The following is a 24,216-nucleotide window of genomic DNA, read 5'->3' on the forward strand; positions in this document are numbered from 1 at the left end:
CCAGCTGTCTGCAGACAGTTGAGTAATAAACACTTAGCATCGTATGCCGCTGAAGTTTGTGGATGTTTGTTATGCAGCAGCATCACGGCAATAGATAACTGATACAAGAGCAGACAGCCTGGAAATAAATTTAGGAACACAACAACAGTTGCAAAATCCTATTTCTCTGTAGGAAATCTAGTTCCTGTCAAATACGCCCCAGTGGTTCTGGTCATCCTAACACATGTTCCTGAGTGGTTGGTGGACTCGTCCTGCTTTCTTCCAAGGCACATTTGCCTCTTCGATCCTTTTACTCAGGTAGCTGTGGGAGGTTTCCTCATTCTGAAAGTGCTGAAGTTTCTTCTCCACGTCTGCTACCTCCCCAAAGACCCCCAGGATTCTCCAAGGATGATACGACCACTGCCGATTCCACCATCTGTGAAAGAGCTGCCCTTGTCTGTTTTCAAGAGCACAGAAGCCACTTGTCCTTGCTGACCAAAGGGCAAGGATGACCATTGTCACCCCAATGCCTACCAATACCCATATGGATGCTGCTGAAGCTTACAGACAACCCCCCGCTCATATTTTTCTGCTTCACCAAGTCAAGAATGAAGTGGTGTGCTTCAGCCCTTTCTCAGATGCATGAGGTAATTTATTCTTTGTCATACATACTTTTAATGAGATGGAATGATGGTGGCTGCTGTAACATATTACCACTAATTTGGTGGCTTAAAACAAGACACATGTACTCCCTCAGAGGTGTGCAGATCACAAGTCCAGTGTGTGTGTGCGTGTGTGTGTATGTGTGTGTGTGTGTGCTTGTGCATGTTTAAGCTCAGAAAAGTTTTCTTCAGTTGTACTTTTGATACTTTCTTTTGTTCCCATTGTTTTCCTCTTTCATTTAGAACACTGTTGGTTCTCAGGTTCAGACACACACATGCACACACACACACACACACACACACACACAGAGTAGCTTAAACTCATCCACCGTTAGAGCAGTGTTATGGCTTTATCCACTTCTCTGTGTGTGTTGCCAGGAGAGATGGTTTGTGCAGGGTGGGAAACCCTTTTGGGTCAGTGTGTACCTTGTTTTACTGTTTTTAAAGAATTTGGAGTCTACTCTCTCCTCTGAGACTGTCTTAAATGTCCTCACTAGATTATTTGTCCATCTGCGAGGAGATAACTTCAGGTTTCAGAGGATTCCCCTGCATTAGCAAACCCTTAAAAGTGGGAAGCCTTGGCAATTGTTTTTGGCCCAGGCTGAGATTTTTTGTCTCACTTTCAGTGATAGGTATCCTCTGCCACCATTAATTGCTTTTTTTTTAATGATTTTTTGTTCAGTTCATCTACTCGCTCCCTCTTTACAATCCTCTCTAAATTGATAGAATTTCCAGGATTTTTGACAGGGCGTTTTTACTGCTCTCCCTTAGGGAAGGAGGTAGAAATGATATCTGTGCCTTTGACACTTCAGGCCACTAGAAGCTTCTTTCTCTTTCCTTTTTTGCCACTGGTTGAAGTTTATAAAAAGCATGTCCATATTTTTTGTTTTTCAGCACCCGCAGTTCTGTTTGTTTCTACTTTTGTTTGCTTTTTCTTTATGGTGCCCGGTACTGGTTTCTTTTCCCTGTCACTCTCACTGCATCTTAGCTTTTACCTAAATAATGCATGATTGAAATAAAAAGATGTTCCTTACATTGACAAAATAAATCAAATAAATAACATTTTAAAAGGCCGTGCAAAGACCAATAATGATAATTTTTTTGGAACGAGGTATATAATTACTCTGGTATGTACCCTTAAGATTCAAGAATATTTGAATCGTATTTAGCGTACAGGTAAGAAAATACCACCTCAAACATACATTTAAATATTGCCTGGCCTAACTCTCAAATTTAATATAATTATTTGTATCCCATTTTGACTGCAGTTAAAGTATGCAAGATTCATACAAAACTGACATAAAATGACTGGTAAGTCCCTTTTTATTTGAATCATAACTAAGATTATATGGTAAGCACATGCGTTATGAAGAGAGTATTATAGTAAGTAATTAGCAAACAAACTTACCAGAGTGAAGAGACTGCATTCTGAAATAAAATACAGCCTACTTAGCACTATAATTTATTCTTATGACCTACTTTGTGCTGTTTGAATTTATTACTGGTCTTAAGGAGAATGACTAAACAATCATCAATCAAATGATTAAAATAATAATATCATGCTTCCCAGCAGGAATCGTTTCTGAAACAGCTCTTACGTTCTTCTTGGTCCACCTTATGGTGCCATCAAAAGAGCACACACCTTCTGGTTGACTATGGCAATGCAGGATATCACAGGGCAAGAGAACAGGTTGAGCAAGAGAGCTCACCTTCTCATTTGCTCTCCTTATAAAGCCATCAGAACCATGATCATTATTCCACGAATGGGTCAATCCATTCATCGGGGCACAGTCCTCACAATACAATCACCTCTTAAAGGCTCCACCTTTCAAATACCATAATTAGACTTCCCACCCATTAACAGTGTTAAATAAAATCAGGCATCGTGACCTACCTACACCCCTCACTAACTTTTTTAACTTTAGGTACATTATTTAACATCTCTAAAGTTCAACATTCCTATCTGTAAAATGGTCAGGAAATTAGCTATACCAGTGGTTCTAGATCTTAAGTGTGCATTGAGGACTTGTGAAACACAGATTGTTGCCCCCCTTCCACAGTGTCTGATCCACAGGTCTGGTTTGGGGCTTAGAAGTTGCATTTCTATTAAGTCCCCAGACAATGCTGATGCTGCTGGTCTGGGGATGACACTTCCAACCCCTGGCCCATTGCTATCGGTTGAATGTGTGCTCCAAAAGTTCATGTGTTGGAAACTTTATCTCCATTGTAACAGTGTTAAGAGAGTGAAGAACCCAACTATGTTTTGAAACCTTTAAGAGGTGATTAGATTGTGAGGCCTGTGCCCTTGTTAATGGATTGATCTATTTATTCATGGAGCGAGGGGTGTGGTTCTGATGCCTTTGTAAGGAGGGCAAGTGAGCAGGTTAGTGCTCTCTTGCTCAGCCCATTCTCTTGCCATGTGACACCCTGAGTTGCTGTACAAGAAGGCCCTCACCGGATGTATTCCCTGGACTTTGGACTTCCCAGCCTCCAAACTATAAGAAATAAATATTGTTTCTTAATACATTATCCAGTTTCAGGTATTCTGTTATAAGCAACAGGAACAGACTAATATACTTGTGCAATAGGGTGGCTGGGAACCTTTTATTAGTGCTGAAGCCTGGAAGAGGAACTTTAAATTGTACCCTTACCCAAGAGATTCTGATTGAATTGATCTGGGGTTGGTGGTGATTTAACAGCCTGCAGGTTGGGAAACCATCAGTTGTGGAAAGCTTTTAACTCAGTGTGTGGTGATTTGCATGGCTCAATACATATCAGTTCTACTTCTTTGCACATGCATTTGTTTTCATTTTATTTTCAAAACTGATTGTCCTAAGTCCCTGAATGAACCTAAATTAGTCAACAGGTGGTTTCCTTGTTTGTTTGATGAGGATGTACATTTGACCCTTGACTAATTGAGTTGAAATTTAGGTCCCATCAGCCTGCAGAGTTTAGTCTAACTGTTTAGGTTAATCGATCTTTTGTTTGTGTTTTCTCTCACACCTGTTATCTATATGGGTCATTTAGGGCTGGGGCTGGGCAAAGGCAGACTTTAAATGAAATTCAAGAAAAAGGGCTTTAAAAAGCCCTTTATTGTAATTTTGGTTGAGGTTTTAGGGTAATTATTTTCTACTTAAGATTTTATATTTATAAATGTTTCACATTTATAATAAATCCGAGATTCCTGGCTTTGATAATCATTTGCATAAGCATTAAAGTGCACTGAAATACTTATGCAAATGTACTGCCAGAAGGGCTTTGAAAAAAGGTAAGAAAACAAATGAAAAAGTTTCCCAAGTCATTATCCACTTTTGAAATGGCCAACAATTCTCCTAAGGCAGACCTAGTCTTATTTTCTTAAACTACAAAGAAATCTCCAGGGGAATGACTCTTTAGGGAATAAACAAAGACTTTATACTTCTCTTGGCATTAAAAAAAAAAATTGGAGGAACTTCTATCTTGTAATTGATAATTATGGGAGGGAGATGAATCTCTAAATAGAAGAGTATTAAATTATTTGCAAAGATCAATTCAGCATACGTTTCTTCAGTAAACATTTAACAGATGCTGACATGTACGAGTTACTGTGTTAGATCAGGGTTACAAAGATCAACAAAACACTGGCTCTGTACTCAAAAATGTGAAAAAAAAATGACTTGATCCTATAGCGAAAATAAGGAAAAATGTGAAAAATGACTTGATCATTAGCCCAGACTTAGTCCTTTAGTCTGGGCTAATGAGTGGGACATTAAAACAAGGGCTAAGAACAAGAGCTGAGAAAACAGAACAAGAGTGGGGGGGCAGGGTATTGACTGAAAAACTGGGGAAGAATTTAAATATTAAGGGCTTAAGAAATCTCAAAAATCACTTAAACAGACTTTTTCTATAGATGAAAAGATTAGATGTAGATGATTTGTTCAGATTCATACATATATTCAAGCGGTTGACCAATCAGCCTGTTGATGAAGACTATACTATATCTGGTGAGGACTCTGAAAGTTAACTTCGTTGATAATGGAAGGGGCCAGAATTTGCAATAAGATTAAACCACCTTAAAGATCAGGGAAGGAAGTCCAATCTAGTCCTCCACAGACACTATGACCTTGTATCCCCATAGTAAAGTAATAGGCAGTAGGTGATTACATCGAGAAGTTATTGCCTAATACAATGTGGCATTGTGAAAACCAGTAAGGCAAAGCTAAAGAAAAGAAATGGGCAAGAGACAGTTGTGAGTTAAGGCAAGTGGAAGTTAATACCAGCAAAACATTCTAGCAAGACGTGGGGTTCCGCTTCCTGTGATGGCATCCCGGTCAGTACACGAGGCCCTGGATGGTGCCTGAGCAGAGCACATCAATCAGCAATACTCAGAGGACCGGGGTGTCAAGTGGCCCTAAGGCCAATGTGGCAACAAGGCAGCCTGATGGAGACCTCAGCGTGTTGAACTGTGGATCCTGCATTCCCTCCGGTCTAAGGTCTATGTTAATGCTAGATACCGAGGCAGCTGGACCTACAGAAGATCCCTAACAGGAGAAGAGAAATAGAAAGTGGGAAACAGGCAGGACCGCATGGATTTTCCTAACTGCATGACATGGATTTTAATTCAATATAAGCAGTCTCTTTCTTATATACTGGTCCTTAAAAGTACCTAATAATGCTACTAAGTACTTAAGCCACAAAAATTTTTCATGTGAAAAACTCATAGAAGCACAATATCACCCCATGAATATATTATCTTGGGGGGCTTCACACAGCATCAGCTGGTTTATTCTATTGCCTTCTGCCACGTGAGAACATAGTGTTTTTCCAGTCCTGGGGATGCAGCTGCAAGGTACCATCTCAGAAGCAGAGAGTAGCCCTCACCAGACAAGTGATCTTACTGTTGCCTTGATCTTGGACTTCCCAACCTCCAGAACTGTGGGGGAAAAAAAATGTTTATGTTCTTTATAAATTACCCCGTGTCAGGTATTTTGTGATAAGAGCACATTTAGACACCCAGTATATAAAAAATATTATAATTTCAACGTAGTCAATATAAAAAATATTAGCTGTACTAAGTCTGGAATCTAGTGTGTATTGTATATTTAAAGCACATCTCGATTGGATAAGCCACATTTCAAGTTCAGTAGGCACATGAGATAAGTGGCTGCTGTATTAGATAATAAAGATAAGTTGCTGGATTTACTGAAAGAAAATATAAAAAAGAATCCAGCAATATATCTGTCATCAGGCCAGACTTGATCAAAAAGCTCATTTAAACCAAGTCACAAAAGACCCATTGTTTTCTCACTGTGGCGTCCTCTCCAGCGTTGGCTTAAACCACAGGCTCCAGCTGGTGGCTCCGCAGTCTGCAGACCGGGCTGTACATTAGAAGGGCTGAATATACACATCCAGTATCAGCTTCAAGTTCTCATATCCACCACGGGAAGAATGAACACCACCTCCTGGCTGGTGGATGCATGTGGTATTCAAGTTCTCCCACGGTCCTCAACTGGGTAACCTGACCATTCCAGGGCTGGTCATTGTGGTTAGTATTGCAAGATCTATTGATTGTATAAAGCACTTCGAATCTACTCCTGGAATTCAGAAGTGGGCTCAAGACTTCCAGACCACATTGTTAAGCACAGGGAAAGAGTCAGTTGCCCAAAAGAAAATAAGAGCACATCTAGCAAGACATGAGGTGAGGAGCAGGTAGAAACAGGGACAAAAACTAACACATGTCCACAACCCACTTGCCTGTGATGAAGTGTACAGGCACATATCTTGAAGTCCGTCTCTGATGTCCTAACCATGAAAGCAGGAGCAAACTGAAGTTGTTAACAAGCTATTAATCTGCAGCCAGAACCACCTACCTAACTTGCAGCTGGGGCTGATCCAATTATTTGTACCTTGAAAGATCTGTGACCCACTTGTAATTCACTAATGCTGTGCCAATGGCCATCTGGAATTTCTACAGACATCAGTAGCATCCTGAATTTACAGAAAGCCAGAAAACGTACTTGAAAATGTACACACTCCTATGTGTCAAAGAGATAACGTTAAATGGAATGTATAATGCGTGCTCACTCACTAAAGCATCACTCAGACTTTTGTATGAATACCGAAATACTTACTATAACCTTAAACTGTTTCTGTTTTTAAAAGACAGAATATAGAATTCTATTTATTCCTGCTGTTTGAGTTAAATAATCTTTTTAGGGAGTATTAAATGAATATGACTGGACTTGTAGGTTTAACAAAATTACTTGAATGCAATTCCTAGTTCTGAAAAAGGCCAAATCAAATAAAACAAATTCTTACCCCCAAAAAGATCAGTTTGTACTACACGTTATGCTATAATTGAGCCAATGTTTTTAAAATTACATATCCATGTGGACAAAGACAAAATGGGAATATTTTTAAAAATTTAAAAAGGGAGATGCTAAGGTTGAAAGATTGTAGGTGGTATTTTTCTCTTCGCACGGCTTATGTTGATATTAAAGCAGCACTTGTACAAGTTTTTAAAAAAGGCGTCTAAAAGCAATGAGTCACAACATATTTTAACAGCTTTCACGTGGCATTTGAGACTGAAGAGGAAAGTCCTCACACAGAGGCAAGGAGAGGAGAAAGACTGTTCTACCGCACCCTATTACCATATAACTTGACTCCTCACCCAAAACTTTCTCAGGAGACAGAAGAAACTCATGCAGAGATGTCTGCAGTACAAATGCCATGGGAACACCAACCATGTCGGAAAAGCAGGCTTCATCTGACCTGAAGGAAATAGCATGTCTTATTCATATAGAATTGATGGTTGGTTGAGGTCCAAATTGATCGCTGTTGGCATGTGAAATGTTCTTCATCCCTTAAGTATATTCAGAGACTCCAAATTCTTCTTCCTAAAGTAACTTTTCTATAAAATGATTTCAAAAAAAGATCGTCTTTCTGTTTCAGCAACAGGACTAGATTCGCATCCTGCTTGTAACTCAACCGAAACTTTCCCAAGCAGAACCAAAATAGCTCCCTTAGAATTTCAAAAGATGAGAATCAAGCCCAGATGGTCCAGACTGAAAATGTTAAATATGATGCTATTACTATGGTCAAGTGAAATGACATATTTGCATTTTTCTGTTTCTATTTAAAATTAGTCTTTTTAAGAGGACCATCTGCTTCAAAATATCTTTTTACTGCCCTGCCAGTGCATGAAGTTTCCACCCTGAGTCATGCAGCTGGGTAAAGGAATAACTTTTTAGAAGACCCTTGTTAAATAATAAATATGTCTGTGGAGTAGATGTCACAGGAACCCAGAAGGACCCAGCACTACATCCACATGAAGTCTTTATTGAATAGCCAAGAGGTACTGAGAGCATGATGCTTAGTTCATTTCAATAAGCCTGGAAAGAAGGGAAAAGAGAAAGCCCTCTCCACTTTTCACGGATACTGATTTTCTGGTGCTAAAATAACAGATAAATTACATGAATTCTTCCTTACCAGTCTACTCTGGGTATTTTTTAAATCTATAAGTGTATTACTCCATTGCTGTTGCTTATAACAATACCTGAAACAGGGTAACTTGTAAAGGAACGAAATTTATTTCTTACAGTTTTGGAGGCTGGGAAGTTCAAAGCCCAGGCAGCACATCTGCTGAGAGCCTTCTTCCTGGTGGGGTGACTCTACAGCAACTGAGGGTGTCACATGGTGAGAACAAGCTGAGCAAGGCAGAGCTCACCTCCTGACCCCCACTCCTTATGAATCCATCACAACCATGCCCATTACCCTATGAATGGATCAATCCATGCACAAGGACATAGTCTTCACAATCCAATCACCTCTTAAGCTATACCCTTTTAAATACCATAATTGATTTCCTACTCCCTTAACACTGTTACACTGTAGATTAAGTTTCTTTCCACTACATGAAGCTTCAGGAGACAGATTTAGCCCATAGCAATAAGGAATAATCCTCCGCTCCTGTAAAGCCTGTTAAGGTTGACAGGATCTTTATCTTCTACGTGAGTCATAAGCATCAAGTCCAGTGTATCTACGTTTCCAGGTAGCTTCTCACATCATCTTCTTTGCATAAGGGCAGCCTTTGTATAAGTCTTTCTCAAATCTCTTTTTCTTACTCTGTGTCTAAAGCTTGGCACTCTGGACAAGGATTCCCTGTTAACATCCCAATGTTGCTACTCTAATTGCCTCAGACATGGAGAAGAGCCTTCCTGTTGTTCATTAACTGAGAAATGGGTGTAAGGACATAGATCCAAGTTTCTTCATAACCCTGCTGAGGTCCAGGAGATGACCTCTGGACCAGCATCCTCTATCCTCAGGAACAGTCCACAGCAGAAGGCCTCCTAAGTGTAGTTCTGTTTGACTAATCCTCCTGTCATCTTGATTCCATAATGAATGGATTTTTGACCCATTTTGGCCTCACACCCATTTACACTCTGCTTTTTAGTCACAAATTCAGCAGTCTCTGACTCTGCAGTGACTAAAAGACCAAGAGAATTACGTCCAACGGTTATAGGCAGCTTGGCTAGCTCTAATAAGCTATGTCTGCAAAATGGAAATGAAGAAATGCATAATGAGACTTAGCAAGAGATCGCCATCAATTCTGTGTGCAAAACGGAGGTTTGAGATTGATAATTAAATGTAAGTATCCAATGATATATAGCAGGTGTGGTGGACAGTTCATCTGTCCCTGTCCGGTTTTGGGGTCTTGGACCATAATGATGCAGAACTTAAACCACACACACACCAGGACGTGTGTGCCTGATTGGATTTGGATTTGTCGCAGTATGGCACTGAGCTAGGCAGACATTTCTGCAGGTCAGTTTCTATTAGTTACAGCAAATCTCCCTTGTCCCAGTCTAACGTGGTCCTTCCTACTTATCAGCAAATGGAAAGTTGTTCTTCTGTCTATTAATTGAATAAGATGTGAAGACTAAACTCAGAACTAAGTGTTCGTGGTTGGATAAAAGGCAGGAGATTTCTCCATCATTGTCAATGCTCCATTTGCCAAGACTTTCACTTCATGAACACTCTCAAATCAAGTTAGAGTTTTAGAACTCTCCTATTTTCACTGTGCATTATTAACACGTAGAGAAAAAATTCAGAAGAATGAAGACAATTTAATGAAAATTAATATGAGTGAAAGTATTTGTAGAACGTAAATGTGTACCTATTACAAACAGGTAACATCCAAAAATAAAATAAAATAAACAGGAATAAGATTAGAATTTAGTCACACTGCTAACACATAAATAAATTTAGAGCCATTATGATTTTTGAAACCATTCTAATTATCCAAGAGTAGCTCACACAGAATCCAAACACTAATTAAATAATTTTTATATGTTGCTACCAACCCTCCCTTCTTTGGGTTCAGAGCAACACAAAATGATTAGCTCAAACAAAGCTAGGTCTCATCAATGTTTTTTCCTTAATTATATAGTAGAATTTAACAGTTTTATCAAGATGTAATATATGATACTGTAAAATTCACCCCTTTATAGTGTAAATTTCGGGGTTTTTTTTAGTATATTTACAGAGTTGTGCAACCTTCACAATAATTTAACTTTAGTGTAGAAAAACCCTGCCCCTTTGCACCTCCTTTTCATTTTTGTCGGTTATCAGTGTGTTGCCCCTCAGCTCCCAATGCACCCCTCAGTATACGTTCAGGGACAATAATGTTCCTTGATAAGAACCCTCTGAAACATCCCTCCTCTGACACCAGCACCTGGCTCTCAGCAGAGGGCGCTGCAGGTATATTGCAAGGGGAAGAAGCTCCTGCAACTTCCGGTGCAGGTGGACGGAGACCGGAAGTGCCCGGAAGTGCCCATAAGAAGACATCCGGAGGAGCCTGCTCCAGCCTTGGGCCCACATTGCAGTCCCTCAGCAACCCTGACACCTAAGCTTGGCCATGATCGTTTCCCAGGCCACTCAGCTCAGGAACCAGAGTCCCACAGAGGCCGCACACCAAGTCGTTGTCCCTCTGCAAGCTCCCCACCTGACTGCTCCCTTTGAACACCTTGTGTTTACTCCAGTGCACAGATTCTCTTTTGGTCACTGGTTGCTAATCACCTGTCCCCTCACCCACACTCCAGAATGGGGCCCAGTTTGCCCAGCAACTCCAGACCCACTCTGGCCTGGCCAAACCACCAGACGTTTCCACTCTTAAATGGCAGTGCCATGTGTTTTCCAAGAAGGAACCCCTAAACCTTTTCCTACTTTACCCTTATTTGGACACTCTCCCTGCCCACTAGGGTACCTTATAGAATTTTTATACATCTTACAGTTACTCTTCCATCACTGTTGATCATTCTTTACATTCAACTTCCCCTGTTTAGTGTACTGCATGGTTTCTATCTCCCACTGGACCCAGACTGCTACAGTATTTCATCCTTCAGGTAGACAACATATTGTTTATCTACTCATCAATTGATGCGCATTTGGGTTGTTTCCATTTGTTCAGCTGTTAAGAATAATGCTGCTGTGAACATTTGTGTGCAAGCTTGTGTGGATACACGTTTTATTTTTTTAGGTTAACTACATAGGAGTTGAATTGCTGCATCACATAATACATTTACCTTTAACTTTTTAAGAAACTGCCAAACTATTGTCCAAAGTGGTTGTACTATCTGTCCTTCCCGTCAGCAGTGTATAAGGGTTCCGATTTGTCTACCTCTACATCAACACTTGTTATGGTCTATCATTTTGGATTATAGTCACGCTTATATATTTTGTATCAGAAATTCAAGGTATTGTAGCCAAAAGTGAAGGTCGAGTGAAAAAGAAAAATCAGAATTGTGTACAGCATTGAAGAAGAAATAGGAAAGCTATGTCTATTATTTTGTTCATGTTCTTATCAAAAGTTAAGGAGCCAGTTCCTTCTGGGCTGCAATCATGGTAAAGAGCCCTTTTTTGGATGCCATGAAACTCACATCTTTTGAGAACAAAAGCAGAAAATTTTATTTCAAGAAAAACTTAATACAGTGTAAACTTCAAAAAAATAATGTGGAGAATTTTGAGCCAAAAGACAATTTGACTTGGTGTCTCTTTATATTAAAGTAATGTTTTCTTTCGTTTTTTTTATGGGAGGAACTTTAAAACTAACTCATTGGTTGGTCCAAAAACAACATTTAACCAGTATTTCCTAGGCTCCACATTTGGGCCCAGTACAACTCCAAGTAATGGAGAAATACTCTGTTTCCATTTTGGCTGTGGTACAGATTTCCTGTTTTCAAGATGGTTGAAATTTGGGCAGTTCAGTCTGTTTCAAATGATGTTAGAGTAGCATTTGCATTCTAGTTAAAAAGCAGGGCTTTGAATTCCCACCCACGCTTTCCTGGCTTCAACCACCGTCCTCATCAGTCTAAAGAAACTTAAATCTTTTAAATAAGACAGGATGAAAGAAAAGTTGGGCTGAAAGAGAAAAATGTAGAAACTTCCCTGATTAAGCTAAATCTCCCTAAGGCATTTAAATCTCAAGCCACTTCCTAGTCTGTCCAGTGTGACATATCGGGCCGGCCCGTGGCTCACTTGGGAGAGTGCGGTGCTGATAACACCAAGGCCACGGGTTCGGATCCCATATAGGGATGGCCGGTTCGGTCACTGGCTGAGCGTGGTGCAGACAGTGTGACATATCATGGCATAATGCACATAGCTACAAGCTGACTGCAATGAACTAGTCAACATCATGGAGTTGGAAAAAAAAATAAAACACTCTGCAAACTGTTCGTTTAAATCTTGCAGAATTTTTACCTGGTTTAAATATCAAACACCAAGTCCAGATATAAAGATATATGAGATTTTGTGGAGGTGGAATCTACCTGACAAACTGATATCTACTGAATCACAGAACCTACCTGACACTGATATCTCCTGCTTCACAGCCACTTTCTTCTGTGGTATTGAAATATCATGTCAATTCATTTTTCCCTTTGGGTTTCAATATATACATATGCCAATAATATTTAAAATGTTTTACAGTATTCTAACTCTTAGTAAATTCTATTTGCATGCTGACTCACCATAACTCTACATTTAGTGGTAGGACTATCAGATTCCCAAAAAATGGCATTTTACATAACTAATTTATGTACTTCTCAAAACAAAATATGTCACCTGAGTATGATCCTTTTAGGTATACTGTTTATAGGATGCATTTATTAAATATAAAAAATAACAATGTAAAATGTGAATTTTAGTGGAAATACTGATTACAAGTACTGATTTCAAAATAGTGCTATTTATTCTTACTAATTGCAAACATTCACTAACTTATTTCAAAAACTCATTTTAGGTATTGCTGAAATTTTTCAATCAAAATATTACCTTGAGTGTTTTTTGGTTAGTGCTAACATTAACCAGTACAGAAGTTTGGACATACATGTACATTATAAGTAATTATAATTCAAGAACTATAGCCTCGGGTGTTTGAGTATATTGACTAGGCAGAAACAATCTTTGGAAAGGTAGCTCAGTGATGGAGAAAGGCACAAAGGGATCTTATTTCAGAGGCAAACTTCCACTCAGAAAGGAGTATCTAAAAGCATCGTGCTTGTGCCCACTTATCTATTTTCTATATCTTGGTTGCCACGTTAGATCATGAGCCAATCTTTATAAAAACAGAAAATGAAACAGATGCATGTTTTCTGTGTTTTGTTCTTTGAATCAAACAGCATTACTGTTTTAGGAGAGAAGGTTAGATCAATAGCTCTAAAATGAAACCAAACAGGAGGGTAGTGAGGAAAACATTCTCAGAGGCTGCGTATTTCGGGAAGATAGCATAGCGATATGTATCAAGCACCTTAAGGATACTGAGCTCAGCGATTCTTTGTCAAGGAGTCTGGCCCTTTTACACAATAAAAACCGTAGATCAAGATTTAAAAGCAAAGGTATCCTCTACATAAAAATGTTTAATTTTTTATAAAGCAAGCAACGCAAAATATCTAACATTCTACAACTAATTAAGTAAAACATTGAAATTATTTTATAGCTTATATAAAAATAGTGCAATTCTACAAAATTTAAAATACTGGGGGAAAAAAGCATTGCAATGACTTACCCCGAATTCATCTCAAATGTAATCAGTGTTAATGTTTAGAGGACATTATTCCAGACTTCTTTTGACGTATGGATATCAGGATATGCAGATAGACATATTCTTTAAGGACCATATTTTTTGAGTAAAAATCACTCAATGTATTTTTCTTAAATTTAGCTATAGAATAGGAAAATGAAGTAATACCCAAAGGATTGCTAAACTTCAAATATTTGAGGTTGAAATGTCTGGGACTACAGTGGAATGTGAATCCTTAAAAGTCAGAGTCAGCCACGTAGGTAATGTGTCTCAAGCTCATTTTATATAGGTATCATTTTTAAAATGATGTTTGGTGAAAGCCAGCAGTAACATGAAAAACGCGGTGTGTTCTTGGATGAAAATAGAAACTGTTGTCTTTCTGTCTGCACCCCTGCCACTTTTGTTACCCTGCCCTCAAGCCATCTCAATCTGTCCTGTTCCCTCTAAACTGCAGTGACCGACTGTCCTTCAGCCAAAGAGTGGAAGGTCCAAAGTCAAAGAAATGAAGTGGCCTAAGGCTATTCATAAATGGCTGTGCATGGTATTTAAACAAACAACCAACCACAAACAGTTATGTATGATATGAATCATATCACAACCCTGAAATCAAGATAATTAGTTCCAATGATTCATGCACGTTCATTCATATTCACTGATGAACTCAATATTCATTCATAGCTAGTAATTTATTATTAAAATATTTGGTGGATAAAACTCTTCTTTGCCAGGAAAGTTGTATCCTGCAATAGAAATTTTATAAACATTTATTTTGTACTTTAAAATTCTTAAAAAGAAGAGTAGAAACAGGACAAAATGAGGATTGTATTCCAATAATAACTCTTATTGAAAGTTTCCCAAATAAGGGGATATAAATATAAAAATTCGAAACGAACACAAGTAATTCTCCTTTAGTATACCCATTTTACATAATGAAACTAAAGAAGAAAAAGCTGAGCTGAGATTTTTGTTTTCAAAATAAAATTTACGACTTTGTTACAATAAAAAGTGGACTCCCGTCCTTCCTACGAAACAATGTTTTAAAGATGTCTTATGCAGTTAAATACTCAAACACCAGCATCCTCAGTTGACTCTGTTATTGCAATCAGTAAATGCCACTGTTGGTACACAGGCCTCAGAGGACTGGTGATGTGAATAACATTACACTTCTCTCCCTTTGTATCCATGCAAAGTACTCTGTAGCAAACTTTAGTGGAAGTTTAGGAATATGTAGAGCTAATTTTAATGACCAGAAAATAAACCTTCCTCCCAACTGGATTTTAAATATTACTGTCCACTGGAAAATTTTTTTTAAAAAAAAAACTTCACATGGAGACACCGCTTGGTATATCCCAATTCTAACCATGTGCAGTAAACCCGAAGACTAGATCTATTTCTTTCTTCAAATAAGGGGAAGAGAGAGACAAAGTGAGAGTTAATGTAAAAACAAAAGGTGAGAACCCGTGAGAGAGAGAGAAAGAAACAGAAAGAACTTGAGTCCTTAGTCCTCTATGGACCCTGCCCTCAACTTAATATCAAAACAACACTACCCCTTCTTGCTAGGCATCTTCCCACCTTAAAATCACCTGCTATTTCTCCCAGGGTGCAGTCCACACGGTCCACTAGTCCAGAGCCTCTCGGTCCATCTCTCTGTGATGATGGTGATGTTCATGCCATGCTGTCCAATATGGTAGCCCTTGCCCAACGTGGCTGTCGAGCACTGGAAAGGTGAATAGAGGGACAGAGGAACTGAACTTCTTATTTTATTTCATCGTAGTTAATTTTAATTTAAGTGACCACATATGGCTAGTGGCCTGTGGACAGGACAACTTCAGCAAGTGTGGAACTACTCCGTGGGTAAGTCCCTCCAAGGTCTCTTTGTCACTGTGAAGGGAGAATTTATCCCCTTAGTCTTCTTGGTCTTTAAGTGGATAATTGTTAGAAAACCAAAGACCAAGCACACATAGATACACACACACACACACACACACACGCACACATATGCACACTCCTTCTGAGGGTCAACAATTCTCAAAGTTAATGCAGTCCAAGTCCATGGTCAGGAAGAGAAACTGTCCTAACTGGAGAATAACCCCCTTCCCACTGAGAAAGTGTTGTCAGATTCCATGAGTTCTCCCTGCTATTTCCATACCCAGCTCTGAGCCCTACCAGTGCTTAAGAAACCAACCCATCACCATGCACTTTCAAACCAACCTACCCCTTGGTCAACAGGTATCACACTCGCTAAAGCTTCACATGTGCTCCTCCTCTTTACTTTATGCCAGAACAATTAATAAGCTCAGCACCCCTTATAAGCCTTTGCAATTTCACTCTGGTCAGAGCACAATTCCAGAGAGTTTAGGAATTTGTTTCCATTACAATGACTCTTTTAGAGGAAAATATTTTGGCCAAACAAAGAACAAGTTATTAGCTGTTTTCAGGCGTTGCAAATATTTTAAAGCAGAATGAAATGAAACAAAAGTCCTCAAGTATAAAAAGAAAAAAATACCAATGTATTTTCCTTCCTCTGAACAAGGGCCAAATTTTCTCATTATCATAGCAATTATTATATTTTATTAAAAGATAATAAACTTATTTGAGTAGGATGCATATTGAATGTATAATAAAATTGAGTACTATGAATATAGGTTAAATTTAAAAGAAAAAATACTCAATATGGATTTCTTAAATTATTGAATAGATAAAAGTTGAGCGATTTTTTGGTCTGTAAATAGCTAGAAGTAAATGTTTTAAGCTTTGCATACTAGGTGGTCTCTGTCACAACTTTACTCAACTCTGCCTTTTTATCACAAAAGAAACCATAGACAATACATCTACAAATGAGCAAGTTTGCATTCCAATAAAACTTTATTGACACAAACCGACCAGTGGGCCTGATTTAAACTGCAGGCTGTGGTGTGCTGGCTAACAGAGTAGATGGAAAATATGAATCAATATTGTTGGTCAATACTGACTGCGCAGAAACTAGAAAAATAAACATATAAATATCTTATTAAACAAGTTGAAAATGTGTTGCTGGCAGCAATGGGAAAGATGAAAGATTCTAAAAGAGATAAACATTCTTTGAACTCTATTCTAGGTAGGAAGCAGTGACCAGGTCAAGGTTGAAATGTAGAGTTAAGCAAGTGTAATGACAGACACTGATAGTCTGGAGGACATTCAATACCATGTCAGGACAGGACACAGCCAGTTTTGGAGCATGACACCTGGGCTTTCATTTCACTGTATCCAGAATTTCCCCCATCATCTTAAAAGCTCACAACATACTGTCTCTAGCTCCCTTATTTATAAATGATGAGTGTGGAATATATATCTTTAAAGGATACTTTTTAAAATATTGGTATTATAGGAATTTTGCACACACATAAAAATAGACAGAATTATATAAAGGGACTACTAACTTCCATTATCAGTCCTGTCAGATCCTCATCCTGCCCGTCACGTTAGGCAGAAGACGTTCTCAGGGGTCCCATCATTTTATCTGTAAATATTTTAGTTGGTAGTACTCTAAGATAAGGACACAGAGCAAACCTGTTTTTTTAGGGTCACCCTTGCATGTTTATGCATTTGACCAAAATCTATCTTTTTATCCCACGTATTAAAATAATAAGAACAGATTTTTGTAGAAAGGAGATAAAGTGTTATAAAGCAAGAAAACAGGTTTTCTTTGATGGAAGTTTTTGTCACACAAATAAATACTATTTTCTGTTCTATCTCACGATCGGTTTGGATTTTATATAATCAGTGAGCAGTCGTGGTTCCCATAGCAAGAAGAAACCTAGGCAGAGTGCATCCGTTCTTAGAACGTGCAGCAGGTGTTCAATAAAAAATCAATATTGGGACTTGTCTTCCCACACTCTCTCGGGAATTTTGACCTGACTCAAATAACAGAAGAGGAAATGGCCTGTAAGTGCAGTCTCAGGAAGTGAGTAACCTCCTTCATTTAACAAGTAACAACAACCCTGTCTTACCTTTTCTTGAGAACAACATAGCAAGCAAATGTAGAAATAGTGGGCTTGAGTCCAAGTGACCTATTACAGATAACAGAAAATGGAGCTATTGAAAATAAAGAGAGTCTACTGACATTGGCCCGTTTATCTGTGATTAGATAGCCCCTCATCCATGAGACGGTGCAATGGATACTAATTCATTTAGACAAGGAAGGGACATTTCCAACAGTGCTGCAGCAAGAGATGTTAATCTTTCCGGATGTGGAGTGTTAGTGCTACACTTCTAGGACTAGGGCGATGGGCCAGAACAAGTTGTACGAAAACAAAAGACTGCAAATATAAAACCGCAGAATAATTTGAAACATCCAAAATGCTAACAAATAAACAAATAAACAAAAACTCTGTAAAATAAGTTAAAACTTTTTTTGCAAAGAAAATGTTGTTTTGTGTCACCTCTACTCCTCCCCACCTCTGTTTTGAGTAGGATTTTTCATCATAGGCACTACTGACTTTTGGGGGCCAGATAATTCTTTCTGATGGGGGCTTCCCTGCACTGTAGGATGTTTCGTAGCATCCCTGAGTTCTGCCCACTGGATGCCAGTAGCATCCCCATCCCCCAACTGTGACAACCAAAACCATCTCCAGACATTGCCAAATGTCCCAGGGGTGAAAGAGGAGACGTAATCTCTCCTGGCTTAGAGCCATCGCTTTAGGGTACAAATATGTGAGGGTTTTTTAGGTGAGATTATCTCAAGCACACCTCATATTTAGATATTATAACTTTACCTTATATCCATATCCTTAAGATAACTTCCAACCAAAAGCATTATTCTTTTTAGCCATTAGTTGTATGTTATAATAGCAACAACAGTTTCTGTCACATTAATAAAAAATGAAGTCTCATAAAGCAAGGGGCAGGGACACATTTCCTAATGAAGAAGATATGTCAATGAGGGAAACAGTCCATCGTGGGTAACGGTGACTGGAAGCCGTTTGCACTGGAGGACTTTGTACTGGCAAAAGGGAATTCCCAGTATGAGCACAAGAGAGGCTCGGCATCGAATCCCTGTTTTGGAAAAGACAGAGCATTCATCCCTCCTTTGAAAACTATAAATAAACAGTCACTTTGGAAAGTTTTAACTGACCAGCCATGAAGCTGACGGTGTCATAGAGCTCCGTGGGGCATCTGCAGGCAGCTCTGGTGGTGATCCAAGGAACACGGTGACTGTCGGTGATTTATGAATGAATCACACAGGAGGAGGACGTATCTATTTTAGTTCTTACAATTCTAGAGTCAAAAAGTCAAAAAGTTCAATATCCTGTGGGTAAAACACAGCTTTTGGCCTCTTGGATCTGCAGCTATTTTTGCTTGTTTATTGAATCAGCTTTTTCTTTGCATGCTCATGACTACTATGATAAAATTAGCTGTGTGGTGGTACCAACGACTGCCCCACGGTCACAGCGGATAGTGTGAAACCTGCACGAAATGGACGTAGATGTGGTGCTACTTGAAGTGAGGTAGAAGGATTCGGCTGGCACACGATAAACCGAAAGTATGTCTCCACAGGATTGGAAGGAAATCTATGGTTTCTCTTGTAGATGAGGCAGTTGAAATACAGAGAAGTGGGAAGGACCACCCAAGATGACTTAACTGGGCAGTCACATTCTCACCTTCTTATCCTTAAATCACTTTTGCATTGACATTGCTTAAACCAATTAACCAGACTGCAGAAAAAATGCACTGCGAAAACTACAAATTCGTTCATCAAACTATTTTGAGATCAAAAATGAAATTATAACAGTAAATCCACACCCCCCAACATCTGCATCCAGCCCAGCCACAAACACCAGGCTGTGGCTGGAAGGGCCCCAGGCTCCCCTGCTGGAATGAGACGGGTGCCACGGGCCTTGACCATGTCCACTCCCTCCTTCCTCCTCCGTCTCCCCTGACCCCTCACCCCCTGACCCCCAGTGGCTCCACAACACCATCTTAGAATGTAAAAAAATAATAATAATAAATAAATAAACAGCAAATCCACTCTTAAGAGTGCTAAAATTTTTGATTAGTTGACTGCCTATTACTATGAACCTTTAAAATATTATTTCTGTCACTTATTACCAGTCGTGGCTGCAGTGCCTTTGGGCGTTTACCTGTCCTTTGTGGACACAACCTTTCAAACATCGGTATAGTCTCTTAAAATTGCAAAATTGTATAATTTGTGTGATTCAAAAACAAAAAAACAAAATGAAAAGAATGCTTAAAACTGTTGTGATGCAAGCTAAAGAAACATATGGAAAATACTATATTTCTTTCGTATTAAATTTTCATTCAAAATTCAGTGCCTTCGCTCTTTTCAGTGAGTTCAGGACAGTAGAAGGAGATACTTGAGGCTGCGTTGGGATAAATATGAAAAGGGATTTCTCAGAAAATGAAGTAAAAGATCCCATGAAGGCACATTCTGTCACCTTCTTCTCAGTCCCTGGGACTGTAGTAACAGTGTTCTGAGGACCAAGAATGACAACAGACACAGTGCGGAAAACTGGAACCAGGGCCAGTGAGTTAAAGTGGCAGGTGAGCTTGTTCACAAATGTTGGCCAGGGTGACAAGAAGAAAGAGCAAATGCTCTGTCCAACTTACCACCAAGAAATGAGTGGGGGCACGTCCTCTGCTCTAAATTGGAACCATCTCAAATGGCATATCCAACAGTGTCATGGCCCGCCCTTCCCAAGGGACACGGTGCTGAGCACTGGAATCTGTGTGCCTTCGAGCTCCCCTAGATTGTCTCTCTGCATATTCATTCATGATGCAAACGTCTTCTGAGTGCCCGCCGTGTGTGTGGAACTGTTGTCGAGGCTCCCAGTGAGTCCTTGGTCCTAGGGATTGCAGGAGAGACAAATCAGAAACTAAAATATAATCAATCGGTTGTCATGAGAACCACACACACAAAAGTGGGCTGGTCAGAGAGTGATGGAGGTAGGGGCAGGGGGGGTGGGGAAATGTAAAGTTTTCCAAGATGAGCAAGGAGGTGAGCCAGGAAGGAAGGTTTTGAGGGAAAGATACTGGAGACCAGGTCAGACAATATGGAAGGCCAGACCATCTAGTGGAGGGGTGACCTTAAGGACTGTGGCTTTTACACAAAATTAGTTGAGAGGTCACTGGGAGGTTTTGAACAGGGAAGCGATAGGATTGACTGACTTTGTAACAGGTTTACTGTGACTATGGGGTGGGGGGTGGATTGAATAGGGTAAGAACGGAGGATGATTAAAGAGCCAGTTGCCTCGGTCCAGTTGAAAGATTTGGATGGCGCGGACTCACCTTTCCAGGAAACCCTTCCTGTGGTGTAGGAATTTCTGTTAAAAGCCAGAAAAATAAAATCAATCTGGATTAAGTTGAAAGCAGAAGGTCAAACTTTCTTGAGCATATTGCAAATGTTAAGACAGAGAAGTTAAATATTCCTAGCGATGTACATTTCTGCTCCATCTCCTCATATATGTGATACACACATATAGACACACAGTTTAAACATCAACTGTATTACTTTCTATATAGTTTAAATATAAACTACCCAGCAGATTAAATATAAACTATGGAAACTAACATGCCTTACAAATGCCTGCAGTCCCATGGTTTGAATTCATTTAACTCTTTATTAACGATTACACATTCTCTGTGTGGCTTTTTGGGCTTCCTGAATAAACTCAGTTTCTCTCTCTGTGTTAGTGGATGCTGGAGATGAAGGTGCTGGCAGACTCTTATGAGAAGTGACGTCGCAGAACAGATAGCACTTGCACCCGGCTGCTGTGGGAGACGAGCATGATGCGAGCCAGGCTGGCATGGAAACCTTGTCCTAGTCACAGCACAGGGAGGCTGTTCTTCCTGTCCCCCTCCCTGGGTCACTACTTGTTCTACAGCTGTACCCTCCCCCACACACACACACACACTGTACCCTAGAGAACTCTTAGGGGATCCCTTGTAATTCTGCTCAGAGTGGCTTATCCGCATACCCTTAAATCAGAGCATGGACAATAAAGCCAATTTTTTTTGCAAAACAGACAAGAGGAGGCAAAAAAAAATGAATGATCACCTTTACCCCCAAAAAGAACAAGAATGTAGTTATTTTAATGAAATAATGAGGCAGCTATGGAGGGGGACGTCTGGGTGAACAGTCCTGGCGTAGGTACTCAATGACTTTGAAGTTCAATTTTGTTCTGCGTCAAATGCATCTCGTAGGTTTAAGAGACGTAATCCCTGCCCAGCATTTAGCATGCCGTAGATCAGCACAATTAAATTGCACCACTCGTATTAGTTTCCCCATTGTTTACCCATTTTGTGAGTTCTTTAGTGAAGCTTTTAAAGAAGAGAACATGATATATAGTTCACTCTGTTAGGTCCCTGGGACTGAGAACCTGACATTTAGAAAGCCCCCACCCTTTGATTTCGTTTCTCTTTCCTTCTTCAAGGTCTCTGCTTCCCTAAGGCTCAGCTCCCCCAAGCAGGCTGAGCAGGCTGTACCCCAGAATGTAACATTATAACTGTTTCCCTATGTTAGTCCAAGCTTTCTGTTTCCCCGAGTCTCTGTTCCCATGAGCAAGCTGTACCTGGAACGAGACATAGAGACTGTCTTCCTAGGCTAGGCCAGATGCCAATCTTAACCCTGCAAAAGAGGACGCCCAAGGGCCTCGCTGTGCAGACACCATTTTTTGGCTCAGCCCAGCAGGTCCGCTTGTCCCTTGCTAATAAAATCTTTTCTTCCTTTACCTGACTAGCATCTCCTTCCTCAGCAACCTTACACATCCATTATATGTTGACATTATTAGATCATCTACAGCATGTTACTATTTCTAAATATGCATTAATCGAAAGCAATAATATGTAGAAAAATATCAAATCTTTTTTAGGGAAAAATGGGGATTAATCATGAAATATCAATAAAGACATAGCACTATGTATCACTGAAAACATTTTATTATGTTGGAGCATTCTTTTCCAAAGAATGCTGATATTCCTGATGAAAATTTAGAGCAGTGATCTTATGTCATCATACAACAGAATCACCTGGAAGGTGTGTTGATCCTAAATCACTGGGTCTGGGTGGGGCCCAATAATTTACATTTCTACAGGTCTCCAAGTGATGCTGGTGCTGCTGGCCTGGAAAGCACATTTCGAGAATCATTAATCTAGAGAAATGTTTTCACTTCTGCCACCGTATAAGAATGTTGGTATTTGCCGAAAAATTAAATGAAATACAGAAAATTGCCTTTCCTTTTGTAGCTGCAGCAGCAGGTATGAGTATTCAGGCTTCAGAAGAGGCTTGCCTTCACTGTGTCCTTCAGTGTGGCAACAAGAAGGTCTGGCTGGACCCCAGTGAGACCAGTGAAATTGCCAATGCCAAGTCCCATCAGCAGATCCAGAAGCTGATCAAAGATGAGCTGATCCTCCACAAGCCCATGACCGTCCATTCCAGGGCTTGATGCTGGAAAAACACATTGGGCCACCAGAAAGGCAGGCATATGGGCATAGGTAAGCAAGAGGGTATGGCCTGTGTACCAATGCTGGGGAAGGTAACCTGGATGAGGGGGATGAGGATTCTGCGCCAGGGGCTAAGAAGATACCGTGAATCTGAGAAGGCTGACCGCCACATGTATTACAGCCTGTACCTGTGAAGGGGAACATGTTTTAGTCTGTTTTGTGTTGCTATAACAGAATTACCTGAGACTGAGTAATTTATAAAGAAGAGAGGTTTATTTGGCTTACGATTCTGGGACACCTGCATCTGGCACAGGCCGCAGGCTGCTTCTACTCATGGCAGAAAGTGGCAGGCAGCCGGCGGGTACAAGCAGATCACATGGTGAGAGGAAGCAAGAGAGAGAGAGAGAGAAGGTACCAGGGTCTTTTAAACAACCAGCTCTCGCAGGAACTAATAGTGCGAGAACTCACTCATTAATCTCCCCTCCCCCAGGGAGAGCATTAATCCATTCATGAGGGATCCGCCCCCATGACTCAATCAGTTTCCAACACTGCCACACTGGGGATCAAATTTCCACATGAGTTTGGGAGGGGACAACACGTCCAAACTCCATCAGAACGTGCAAAAACAAGCGGATTCTCATGGAGCACATCCACACGCTGAAGGCAGACAAGGTTTGCAAGAAGCTCATGGCTAACCAGGCTGAGGCCCACAGATCTAAGAGCAAGGAAGCATGTAGACCCATAAAGATGCCTGCAGGAAAGGAGGAGGAGGTCATCAAGATTCTGTGCAAGGACGAAGAGACCACGGAATAAAGCTCCCCTCCTATTGCTCCTATTGTTTGTACACAGTGGCCTCAGTGACCCCATAAATCAACCACTCAGATAAAACAAACCTCGGTCCACTAAAAACCAAAAACAAACAGAAAAACCCAAAAAACAGAATATTAATGTTGCGGTTGAAACGGTACTTCATGAATTCGGCTGTCTGCATTTCCTAAAAACATGCAAGGAAAAACATTGAAAGAAAGGTCAAGGGGAGATTGGGAGCATCAGACAAGAAACGCTCCTGATACCACCACA

General features: G+C 40.0%; 1 pseudogene; it reads left to right on the forward strand.

Moving 5' to 3' along the window:
* The first annotated feature begins 7,364 nt into the window (after nucleotides 1–7,364).
* LOC134368946 (large ribosomal subunit protein eL19-like) lies at nucleotides 7,365–23,949 on the forward strand (annotated as a pseudogene).
* The last annotated feature ends 267 nt before the right edge of the window (nucleotides 23,950–24,216 follow it).

This window comes from Cynocephalus volans, chromosome Y (genome assembly GCF_027409185.1).
Source record: "Cynocephalus volans isolate mCynVol1 chromosome Y, mCynVol1.pri, whole genome shotgun sequence".
Taxonomy (NCBI): domain Eukaryota; kingdom Metazoa; phylum Chordata; class Mammalia; order Dermoptera; family Cynocephalidae; genus Cynocephalus; species Cynocephalus volans.